This window comes from Pleurodeles waltl, chromosome 6 (assembly GCF_031143425.1).
Source record: "Pleurodeles waltl isolate 20211129_DDA chromosome 6, aPleWal1.hap1.20221129, whole genome shotgun sequence".
NCBI lineage: Eukaryota > Metazoa > Chordata > Amphibia > Caudata > Salamandridae > Pleurodeles > Pleurodeles waltl.
This window is the reverse complement of record NC_090445.1, coordinates 50,446,633-50,457,550: the sequence shown is the minus strand read 5'-3', so window position 1 is coordinate 50,457,550 and position 10,918 is coordinate 50,446,633. Positions and strand designations below refer to the sequence as shown.

At 41.6% G+C, this 10,918-nt stretch overlaps 1 protein-coding gene across 2 annotated transcripts in view; it reads left to right on the top strand.

Moving 5' to 3' along the window:
- PBX2 (PBX homeobox 2) overlaps window positions 1–10,918 on the top strand; it is a 172,126-nt gene that overhangs the window by 51,692 nt on the left and 109,516 nt on the right. The window lies entirely within an intron of this gene.

Below are 10,918 nucleotides of genomic sequence, written 5' to 3'. Positions count from 1 at the left end.
TCCAGTGAGAGTCCGCTCTGGTGTTCAACCCTCTGTTGCGGTTTGAATTTGAATGGGGGCAATTGAATCAGCGCTGAGGAAGTTAGCTGACTTGCATTCACGGAGGGGCGCTCTTTTCTTCACAAATAAACTAAGAGGGAATTGATTACTGCCTTGATGTCTTTTTTCATAAGCTGTAGTGTGCAACATATTTTGTTTTGGCGACTAGTGTTTTTGGCTTTCATCAAACTTCGTACGTGCTTCGTAATCCATAGGGATCTCCACTTGTTTGTTTTTTAGGTCGAGCATAGCAGCGCGCAAGCGCTGCTTTTCTGACATTGTAATAAAGGTCCAAAGGCAGGTAATCTTTGAAGTATTTATTTCACGATATTGCAAGCCCCGCACACCACGAACCGTCTCATCTCAGTCCCAACTTCAACTGCGACTGTCAGAGTTCCTTTTTGAACCTTTCTCAATACGTTCCAATTCAACCCATCATTACACATCTTCCCTCTGAACATATTTTTTTTCCATATATATGTATTACACAAACACCTTAAATATATAAACAGTACATCTACAAGTGGTAAAACATTTTGTAATAATACATTGCTATCCAAATTAAAAATTCACTTTATATGGACATACTAATGTCCAATTTAATGTACAAAATCTCTCAATTTCATTGGTGTTCTGATATTTCTTCCGAACCTTCCCATTCTGCCTCCTGAATTAGTATCCTTATATTCATTCTCAATTCTTGCTGCATACTCATCTCTTACTTCTCGACTTCTCACATCTTCTCCAATACTATTTCCACCACACACATCATCCATCCAGTCATAATTCCTCGATCTGCCCATATCACACACATCTTTACATTTAGCCATGTGGCTTAGATGCCACACCTTTCCATCACTCAATCGCACCGAATTACAAAATAACTCAGTAACTTTCAAAGGTTCACTAAACCTACTTCCTCCCTTATGTACTTTACAACTTTTTTTTAAAACTCTAACCCAATCTCCCACTTTCACAGGAACAATTTTCGCATTTTGCTTCCGATCATAATTTAACTTGTACAATTTTTTGCCTCCTAATAGTTTTTTTTTTTTTTTTTTTTTTTTTTTTACATTTACCAAGGACCATTCAGAAACTTTTCCTTCCCGAATCCATGCACACTCGTTACTCACCGGTTCCCTGCCTCTCATAATTACAAACGGACTTTTACCTGTACTATTACTGGGTGTTATCCTGTACGCCCAAATCATTTGAATACCTCTTTTTCCCAATTCAAACCGCTACTAGCTGCCAATTATAATGTGCTCTTAATTACATGGTTAAACCGCTCAACTAAACTATTGCCTTTTGGATGATATACAGAAGTTAATTTGTGTAGAATTCCATTCCTTTGCAGGAATTTTTTGAATGTATCAGCAATAAATTGAGGGCCGTTATCAGAAATTACACATCTTGGTAGCCCCTCCCTAATAAACAACTTATCCAAAAACTTCACAACATCCTCACAAGTGATCCATTGCTACAATAATGAATTTCTTTTCACCCTGTATATTTTCCCCTTGTCCCATGATATCAATACCAATTTTATCCCATGGCATATTTGGGCAAGGAACGGGAAACAATGGTGGGTTGAAAGTCTTCTGTGTTTTGTCTGCATTCTCACAGGCAACGCATTCTCTTACTAATCTCTGTACCTCAACATCCAAACCTGGCCAACAGTACATGATCTTCACTCTCGCCTTGGTCTTGGAAATACCTAAATGCCCTTCATGGCACACAAAATTTTCGCATGTAGTGACTTTGGTGGGACAGACCTTCCACACCTCATGAAAATGTTTTGCTCTTCACTCAGCTCATTGCGAACTTCCCAAAAACTACGTTCTATTTCACTGAGAATTTTTTTTGTTCGGCCACGCAAAACGCACATACATCTATACTTTCTGTAATTCTTTGTCAGTCTTCATGCCAATATTCCATTCATCTATGTTAACCCCATCCTGACCTTCATCAAACAGCAATGCAACCTGTTCATCCTCCATAAATCCCTCATCAGTATCTTTCCTAGAATCAAAAGGTAATGGTAGCCGACTCAAAAAATCAGCAACCCTATTCTTTGCACCAAGTATGTATTGTACTTCGTAGTGGAAATCCAATAGTTTTACAGACATTCTGGCTAGTCTAGAAGCGTTCTGCAACCCCTTGCTGGTAAGAACTTTTGTCAAAGGCTTGTGAACAGTTCTTACAATCACTTTAAGTCCCCAAATATATTGCCTGAAATGTACCAAAGCCCAAGAACACGCTAACATCTCTTTCTCTATCGCTGAGTATTTAATCTCCGCCTCAGATAATGATCTAGAAGCTAAGCCAACAATCCATTCCTCATTTTCATCATATTTTTGGGACAAGACAGCCCCTAATCCTTTTGCGCTAGCATCTGTGGTGATAAAAATTTTACTTAAAGGATCAAAACCTTTCAAGAAAGGAGCCTTACTAATTTCTACTTTTAGTTTATCAAATTCCTCCTGACAATTCCTGGACCAAACACATTTTAACTCTGGTCTTCAGTAGTTGTCTTATGGCAAAAGTTTTTTCAGAAAAATTGTTTATGAATTTCGAAATAAACTCCACCAGACCCAAAAAAGCACGGACTTCGTCCTCGTTATGTGGAACAGGTGCCATCATGACAGCTTTCACCAATTCTTCCTTTGGTTTAATGCCATCCTCACTGATTTCATGACCAATGTATTTAACGCTGCTGCTTGCAATTCTGCATTTTCCAAATTCCGCAGTCAAACCTTTCATTGCAAACGCGTCCAATACTTGATGTAACCGTTCATCATGTTCTTCCTTTGTCTTACCCATTATTAAAACATCATCCTGAAAGAACATGACACCCTTAATACCTAATAGTAAATCACTCATAATTCTCTGGAACATCGCAGCAGCCGAAGCTAGTCCGACAGGTACCCTCGTGAATTGATAACAACCGAATGGTGTTATGAACATTGTCAATTTCTTGCTACTCAAATCTAACTTAATTTGGTGATACGCTGATTTTAAATCAAGAGTAGAAAACCAACTCATACCTTTTGTGAATGCAAACATCTCATTTATCTTCAGTAAAGGGTACTGATAAACCACTATACACTCATTCAGGCTTCGCAAGTCGACACACAATCTAATCTTACCTTTCGACCATTGGAGAAATCCATTCTGCAGATTCCACATGCTCTATTATGCCCTCATTCGTGAGTCGATTAAGTTCGTTTGAAACTTCATCTCTAACCGAGAAGGGAATGTATCGAATTTTGTGAACAACTGGTTTGACACCACTCCTCAACACTATCTTATGATTAAAATCGTTCAAACACCCCACTTTCCCTGAAAACACCCTGGGATATTTGTGTACAGTTTCATCGTTATCAACACTACTATCAGTTGAAAGCACACGTTCAAAACTGTTGCGGTTAAGAATTATACCTAATTTTCCTTGCTCTACCCACCCCCAAACTGAAGGACCTTTTTCTGATATATACAATTTGCACATAGCCTTTTTTCCTTTAAATTCGAATTCCATGTTTTTGTACCCTACAAAATGTATTCTCTCCCCAGTATAACTTTTTGCTTTCACATCTGTTCTATTTAGTGTGTCACCATAGGTTTCTTTGAATTTTTCCATCCAATTTTTTTTTTCTATTGTGGAGAAAGGCGAACCAGAATCAACAGTAACTTTTACTGCTGTCCCACCCATGTTCAGCTCGCATACAGGTTTTTTATTCTGTCCTTGCTCAATATCTAGTAAATCATATTCAATACAAAAGACCCTATTCTCATCATCCTGATCCTCCTGACAATCCGAATCATTCTCTTCAATAAATTTGAAATTTCCTCTTTTAGAACTTTTGCATACTCTTGCGAAATGTCCCATGCGACCACATAAAGAGCATTTCTGATTTTTAGCAGGACACTTATCAGCAAAATGATCTGCACTTCCACACCTATAACATTTTTTAATATTGTGCTGATCTCATTGTTGAAAATGTTGATCTTGTTGATCCTTCTTCTTGTAACGCACACTCTTCGAGTTGTTTTTGAGATTAGCATTTTCTTTAGCAAACAAAACTTGTTTAATATCATTCTTATCCTCTTCCATGGTTTTGATGCATCTACCGGTAAGTTCAGCTTTTTTAACATGCGTTATAACTTCCTTCAACGGTGCTTCTCCATTTACCCACAATTTATCTTGAATGTTGGGATTGCTGGTATGCATAACAATTTGATCACAAATTAGTTCTTCCTGTAATCCCCCAAATCTGCACGTTTTAGCTAAATTCCTAAGAGCTGACACATACTCTACAACAGATTCAGATTTAGATTGTTTCCGTTGAAAAAATGTGAATCTATCCACTGCTACGCAAACTGTTGGAGAGAAATGAGCGTCTAAATCTTCTAACGCTTGTGTAAATACGTCCCCACTATCTGTATCGCTCCTAGATTTTTTTTTCCATCTCATTGTACAGTTTCAAGCCTCCAGGACCAATGCAATCAAAGTTTTCTTTTTCTTTTCCGCAGTGAATTCTTCTTCTTCGAAAGTGTCAATGTAATTGCAGAAATATTCTCTCCTTTCTTGCCACTGCATGACAGGCTCCCCTTTTGCTAAAAGAAATGGTTGGGGTGCATGTAAATTCAGAGAAGACATTGTCACACTAAAAGTTGATAATTGAGTATTAATCAGGTTTTTTTTATTTTTATTTCTATTCAATTAAACAGCTCTCCTATAAAGATGCACTAATGTTTAATCACTCACACTCCGAGGAAATCATTAAAGAGTCTTTCTCTTGATAACGTGACAGAAGTGTACTTCTTAAGGACCTTTCCTCTAAAGAGTGTAGCCTCAACTCGCACAATCCTGAGAGTGTTGTCAGTTTACTTCACAAGTGTACTTCTTAAGGTTCTTTCCTCTAAAGGGTGTCTTCGTCACGCGACTAGCTGTCAGACTTCCCAGAAAGCCATACAAAACAAGCGCGCTGCCACTGTACTAGTCGGATATCCTGCCCAGTGGTTATAAATGCAGCCCAATGCGTGCGCGGCTGATTTCAGCACACGTTGTCTCAGCGCGCGTTGAATCTCGTGCCGGTATTGCACGAGCCGTGCCCAACAGCTTGAAAGCTGCCAAAGCGGGTGCAGGATCTCGTGCCAAGAATGTTGCACGAGACGCACCCTATTGTGGACAGCACAGGCACCTACCAGGAACCGGTGTATCCTATTGTGGACAGTACAGGCACCGACCAGGAACCGGCATCGGAAGCAGGCTTCAAACAGAAATTAATCCCCGCGTCCTGATCTCCTAAACGACGCGCTGGGTAGCAGGTGAAGAGACAGGAACGAGGAAAGCGGTGTGGGGGCTGTCCTTTTCACTCGTCGCCAAATTCTGTCCCAACTTCAACTGCCACTGTCAGAGTTCCATTTGGAACCTTTCTCAATACGTTCCAATTCAACCCATCATTACAGACGTGTTATCTGTTTGGGGTTTTAACCACACCCACCTCACTCCCATCACTATATCTCATTCATGGGCTCGCCTTTCAAAAATCCTTTATCATTTGTAAATGCTTTAGTGCCTCCTTGGGGTGGTTTGGTTGCTGCCTTTGACATCGACCCTTTTACACGGCTAAAATTGCACTCTTTCTGATATGTTTGACTGCAAGCAAACTTTTTTTCCTTTTGTGTCTCTCCTTCGCCCTCGTGGCAGTAGTGGTTCTTTGAGTTGACTAGGTTATGTGAAACTGTTACTTTTCATTTTCAATTTATGTGGCGAGAAAAGTCCGGTTAGGAGTTTACAACGCTAATAGCTCTAACTCAAGCAAATGCGGGACCTATTGCATTGCAAATGCTTGTTCTGGTGTGCAGTGCCACCCATAAGCAACTCCAGAGATCCTGCTTTGCTGGTGTTGAATCACTGTTAAGATTTGAGAGTTTTAAGACTCCTTGTTACGTCAGTTCCAGGCAGGACATACAACATGGCTGACTTTTCTGTTCTCCGGTATCAGTTTCACTAGACATAATGGAAAATCAGCCTCTGCCGCTTTGCATCGTCACATCCTTCGCATACATGGCTGCCATCTTCAAGTGCAAAAAGTAAACGCTACAAGGCTCTGACTCTTCTGCTCTTATCTTTTTTAATAACTTGAGTTCCGCCTGCTACTTGGCAATTACATTTAACAACCTGAAACCCGGTGCAGTTAGACATTGCTGGTAAGATTCTTGGTTATTACAGCTACTTCTTTTTAATTAGACTCGTTTTTGGTACCACAGCTTTTCATTACATGCAACAAACTGAAGCTGGTACCGCATGAAATGAACATTAAGCTTCGGTGTTATATACTACCACTCGTTTTATTTAGCTGGTCCTTACCAGTACATGTATTGCAGCGTTTCAACAAGGCATTCTTTTAACTCTGAATAACTGACATTTTTTTTCATAAACAAAAATAAAGTGTTATATGAACTCCTGGATTAGCAACAAATTGTTGCTCAAAAATTCCGTTTCTTTATTATCCAGGAAAAATGTCATTTAAATAGTGTACCTGGTATAGGAGCCTTAAGAACTACATAATCGAAATTGATGCAAAGAAATACGATGTGCAGAGGAAGAATGTTATGCTTTTTACTTGTTATAGGGTTGTAGGTCAGCAGATTTTATCTACCGGAAGTGGATCTGCCGGAAGACAGCTTTGGTGTCTGGAATGAATATCTTGAAGCAGTTAGGAGAATTGAATTAATTTGGCAAGGATCAGTCTTTTTAGTTCCAAAATCAGCCATTCCTCTCAGCAAGCCATCGTTCTTGCTCTGCCATGCCTCGGGGATCCTCCCTGAGCCCCACTTTATTCAACCTCCATCTTCGTCCTCTGGCTGACATCGTTCAGGACCAGAGGTCTCCCATGCAGATGATACACAGCTGGTTATGTCGATTACCTCTCGCCACAACAACTCTAGTGGCGCTCCTTTCACCTCCTGTCTCCATGAAGTTGCCAAATGGATGGCAGGTTGTAAGCTGAAACTCAGTGAAGAAAAAACGGAGGTTATGCTGTTGGGCATCCATCTTTGCAATCCTACCCTGAGCCCCTCCTTAGGCAGTCTCGGAGACCTTGTAGTCCTAAGAATGTAATAAAATCTCTTGGATTCTGGCTTGACTCTGCCCTCACTATGGACTCTCAAGCAAAACAATTTTCAGCTAGTTTCTATGCCATCTTGAAACTGCTGCGTAAGGTCCTTCATCTACTCCCTTCCAACACCAGACAATTGGTCAGTAAGGCCCTTGTCTTGACATGCCTTGTTTTTAAGCTCCCTTGTCTGTGTCATCAGGAGGTTGCAGATAGTGCAGAACGTGGCCCCATACCTCCTGATGAATGTTCCCAAACATGCTTCAGCCTCAACTGCTCTGAGGGACTTGCACTGGCTTCCGGTAAAACGCAGCGTGCAGTTTAAGTCTCTCTGTATCAAGCATAAAGCAGTTCATAACAAGGGCCCCTCCCTGTTAAGATCTTTATCCTGCCTTTATAAACCGGGTAGAGCACTTCGTCTGCTGAAGGTCCACAGGATCCATTGGTTTTGCTGAGGAGGCCTGTCCACTTATTTTCTAGCCCCCCAAGCTTTGGAATACTCTGCCGCTGGAGCATGAGCTCCCTTTTTGCAAGGCACTGAAGATCTGGCCATCAGTCTATTGCAGTGTCTGTAACAACATTGGGAGGCCTTCGGGTAGCCATGCACTATATAAGAGCGCAAGAAGAGAATAAAAGGAGCCAAGTGTTGTAGAGAGATTACTTTTTTTTTTTAAAAGAAAAAGTCAAGCAGTGAAGGGTCCGATGACCCATTTCTGGCAAATCTTAGTTAGTTTAGTAGAAGCTATTAGCATAGCTAAAGGGATTGAGGGTTCAATGGTTTTACAAAAGTTTTTTTTGCATTCAGCGATATTAGGTGATGTGATTGTTAATGTAGTACATATGGATGAATTTAAATGTAAGAAATTTGATTAGGACAAGCAGAAAGTCTTATTCTGTTGTTGTTCACTATTATATTTGGGAAATGTGCTTAATTGTCCTGCGGTCAAATGTAAATGTCTTAATTGTGGTAAGATCAATATGAAAATTCTTGTTGCACTTAGTTGCAAGGATACATTTGAGTGAGTGGCTAGAGGTTAGTTGGGAGTCATGCTTAAATCTGGTTCTGTTAATCGTGTTATATTCGATTTCAATTGGAGCGGTGAAACCATGTAGGACACCACAACCATAGTGAATTGTTCAAAAAAAAAAATATCAGTGGTATTAAAAGATGAGGTTGGATGTGTAAAAAGCTTTTCATTTTTTTAGGATATAGTTTCAAAGGAAAATTCTATTCCATGGTCTCGTAAGGGAAGTATTCTTAAGTGTGTGTGTGATGATCTCAAACATGTGCTGGACGCACTATGGCCCTCATTCTGACCTTGGCGGTCGGCGGAGAGGCGGCGGTCGGACCGCGAACAGACCGGCGGTATTAAAAATGGCATTCTGACCGCGGCGGTCACCGCCGCGACCGACCGCCACTTCCCCACTCCGACAGCCACGGCGGTCATGACCGACGGGCTGGAGTCTGCGCACTCCGGTCCGGCGGTCGACCCAAGACCGCCAACGGTATCATGACCCTGCTTACCGCCGCGGTTTCTGGCGTTCGGGAACCGCCATGCGAACCATGGCGGTAGGCACTATCGGGGCCAGGGAATTCCTTCCCTGGCACTGATAGGGGTCTCCCCCACCCCCACCCTGACATGCACATACACGCACCCCGACATGCACACACCCCCAACATGCACATATACACACCCCCTACACACACACACACACACATACACAACGGGGACACATACCCGCACACATACATGCCGACATGCGCACCCGCCGAACTACACACATTGCCCATAGGCACAGCAGCACTCCCCGCCCGCATGCACGCACTCACACACCCCCTCTACACACTCACACGCACACCCCCATGCACGCACACATCACACAACACCCCCCCACCCCTCACGGACGATCAACTTACCTTGTGCGTTGGTCCTCCGGGAGGCGACGGGAGCCATAGGGACGTGACCGCCAACAGAAGACCGCCAACAGAAGACCGCCACACAGAAATGTGGGTCGTAATTCTGGGGGCGGTGTTCTGCTGGCGTGGCGGTGGAGGTTGACCAGTCTCCACTTTCCCGCCGACCGCCAGTGTGGCTGCTGGCGGTATTCCGGCGGAACGCTCCCAGCGGTCGGAATACGCGCAGCGGCATACCGCCGCGGTCGGCGGTCTTTACCGCGGCGGTAACTCGGCGGTCTTGCGAAAAGACCGCCAAGGTCAGAATGAGGGCCTATGTAAGGAAAATATAATTGTTCCGGATGAATGCTCTGAATTGATTTTCAGTATTGTAATTGCAAAAAAAATCTGCAGAGATCAGGTTAAATTAGGGTTTTAGGACAACTATATTTTGTATTCAGACATCATTTATGTCATTGCCTTCAGACGATTTAGGAAATGTTAGTACAAATAGGGGATGCAAAGATTTTCGGTACATTTGACTTGAAAACAGCTTAAGTTAAATGAAACATCTCAATATCTACCAGCCTTCATTATTACATTTGGAGCCTCCAAGTATCTTAAATTACCTTGTAAAGGTTGCCGGACAAAGTTATTAAAAATGTGTCTGGCGTTTTAACCTTTCAAGATGATAGTTTGAAGTTGGCATCAATCATGGAAAAATATGTCCATGCTTTGCGGAAAATTCTAAATATCCTACAGGAACAGGGTATGATTGTATGCAGAGATAAATGGAAGTTTAGAGTTCAGGAAACTGAATATTTGGGTTGTCACATCTCTGGCAAGGGTATTGAGCCAAAAGAAGACATGCTGAAAACTATTAGTGATGTACCTATTCCTATAGATACTTTGCTCTTTTTCTGGGTTGAGCAATTATTATGCCCATTTTGTTTGAGGATTTGCCATTGTTTTAAACGCTAAAGAAACTCTTCAGGAAACATCATAACTTTACCAGGGAAACAATCTAGTAAGGCTTTTAAAGCGTCCCTTGCTCACTGTGCCACTGAATTTAAGCTAGCCTGGCTGAGTAGGGGTGATACCCCAATACCGGCCCCAGGATGCTTGTGTCTGGTCCAGGGAGGACCTGGCCTGGCCGTTCACACTGGACTTGTTCACATGTGGAACAGGGTCAAAACTGATTTGCATATGGCTGGGTCCAAACTGGGGTGGCATGTTGAGCCAAAAAATGATGGATTAAACACATGTGTGACTGGGGGTCAGATTTTTGAAAAGATTCAACACTCCGTCCATCATCCTTTTGTGTTGCTACCTTCATAACTTAGACACGGGTATGACGGAGGATGGGACTGCTATATAGAAGAATTGGTGTTTCATTGTCGTAATTTGACTCGCCCATAAGTAAAATAATTATTTTGTTGAAGAATAAACTTTTCTTTGTTATAAATTTAAAGTGAACTCTTTTTATTTTTATTTGCGAGTAAACTATTAGTATTTGACCAGTGGTTGGTTTACATTTTTTTAATGTATAAAAATATTTGACCTCTCAAATCTATTTCATAGACAGCAGAATATGCTCGTTTACATTGTTTTATTATTCATTAGCGAGTGTAGACACCTGTAAGACAGATGTCCAAAGTATGTCTATGAGGAAGGTCATATCCATGCTGGATTTTTGTGCTACCCTTGCTAAATAAATGTATATGCAGTGCATCGAACATATTTGCATTGCGGTTGATTGGAAAAATCTGGCTCCAATCCTACCCTCTAGGGCCTGTTAGACACCCTGCTGTAAAATATAAGATGATTGGAATGACTTCAAGCAGAATTTTAGTTGGGTATG